The sequence below is a fragment of the Henckelia pumila genome, chromosome 3 (genome assembly GCF_033568475.1).
Source record: "Henckelia pumila isolate YLH828 chromosome 3, ASM3356847v2, whole genome shotgun sequence".
Classification (NCBI taxonomy): domain Eukaryota; kingdom Viridiplantae; phylum Streptophyta; class Magnoliopsida; order Lamiales; family Gesneriaceae; genus Henckelia; species Henckelia pumila.
The window spans coordinates 132,493,513-132,495,600 of NC_133122.1; positions in this window are offsets into that span (position 1 = coordinate 132,493,513).

A 2,088-nucleotide genomic window follows, 5' to 3' on the forward strand; every position below is an offset into this window, starting at 1 on the left:
TTGTAGAGCCCGGTGTTGATAGCATTGGACCGTCGAAGAGTTGGACGAAGAATGGTAAAGAGATTATCTTGAGCCGTTGTTGTTGTTAGGTTGTATAGTTCTGGTATAACCTTTTATTGTAGCTTATCCAGAGTTGGAGCTATTTCATTGAAAGGTAAAAGCAGTCATCTTTAGCGGGATAGCATACTCGGGACAGTTGGTTCACGAGTTTCCCTTCAAATCACATACTTGCATCAATACTTGTTCTAGCATGTGGAACTTGTATTTTGTTGTTGATTGAGTTTTTTTATATGGATTAATGCTTTATGTTTTCTTATGCATTCATATTGAGCCAAACCTTTGATTTCAGCGGGCAGAACAACCCTTTTTGTTTAGAAGTTTTGGGGGCTATACTGTGAGTGGCCTGGGTGTAGAGGTTCACCTAGTGTCAGCATACTCCTTATAGTCGCACCAAAGTCTAGGGTAGTGGGATACGTGGCACCACCTCGATTGGGAGAGTCGGTGAGTTGTTACTTGATCTCATCCTCGGGATCCCAAGAGCAGAGCAGCAATCCCTTGTTTATCAGAGTTGATATCCCTATTTTAAAGACATGCATATCATTCGTTTTGTTTTGATTATGTTGTCTTGAAAGCATGTTGTTGATATATTACATGTATTACTTGTTATGTTGTTTTTACAGGGAATATCTTTCTCACTGGAGTTATCCGGTTATTGCTTTGTTTTGTATGTGTACTTGGCAACAGGAGGGGCAGGAACAAGTCAGCGAAGACCTGGTTAGCATCAAGAGGGAGAGTTAGTAGTGGGACTCGGTTTAGAAGTCGAATCAACATGTTTATCTAGTTTAAGATTGAAGCATGTTAGAACTCGAACCTGTTATGTTTTGTAATTCGAATTTGTTTTGTATTCGGATTGTAATCTAGAATCGAAGCATGTTTGGAACTTTTATCGATCTAGACTCCTTGCTGATTTTAGGCCTTATGAAAGCATGTTTTGATATTGCGTGTATTCTCTACACCCGGTTTTGTGTATGTATTTGAATGCATGTTGAAAGCGAGCGCGGGAATAATTTTGGTAGCCTGTGCATTTCTGCCCAGGCCTTCCGCAAGCGAGCAAGCGAGGGGGGCGCGCGCGAGGATATTATAGGGGCTTGGGTTTGTTAGCCCGAGCGTGTGCGAGAGATGTATCTCGCGGGGGCGCGAGGCTTCAGCCGGGGCTTTGGATGTGTATCCTGCGCGCGCGAGATGTTTTTCTCGCGCGAGCGCGAGGCGTTTTAAAAAAAAAATTAATTGCTTTTAATGGTTGGATCTTGTATGCTTAATTGTTGTTTAGTCCGAGATTAGTTGTTTAGAACCGAGATCTCACAAAAACTCCCTGGATCTTTCAGCTTCTGTGGCATCTTCTTTTGTAGCACCGCACTGCACTCTTCTGTTAGATTGACTAACTCGTTCTCAAGCAGCCTCCTTTTCTTGGACATCACCTCCTTGATGAACTTCGCATAATTTGGCATTTTTTCCAAAGCATCGGCAAAGGGGATGTTAATATGAATCTTCTTAAAAATCTCCAAAAACTTGGAGAACTACTCATCCAAGATCTTCTTCTTGAACCTTTGAGGATATGGAAGTGGAGGCTTGTATATCGGTTTCTCTTCAAGTTCAGGCTCCTTCTTCTCAACTTCCTTCTCTTCAACTATAGCTTTTTCAGTCCTTTCAGATGTCTGGATTTCTTCTCTATCTACTTGCTTTCCACTCCTCAACATGATACCATTGCACTGCTCCTTCGGATTTACCTCTGTGTTGCTCAAGAACTGGACTCTGTTATAATCTTTCAAGGAATTTGCCAGCTGTCCAATGCTAGTCTCTATGGATTGAAGTACAACACCCATGTTGGCCATGTGCGTTTCCAAGCTATCTAGACGATTCTCAGTCCTCGCCATCCTTTTACCAGATTCCTGCACAAAATTACTAACAAAGTCCTCCAAAGATGGCTTACCCTCACCCTTAATTGTGTTGTATCTCGGAGGAGGATTTAACACATTTTTATTGTTAGCCTAAGAAATATTTTCATGATTACGCATACTGGGGTGATAA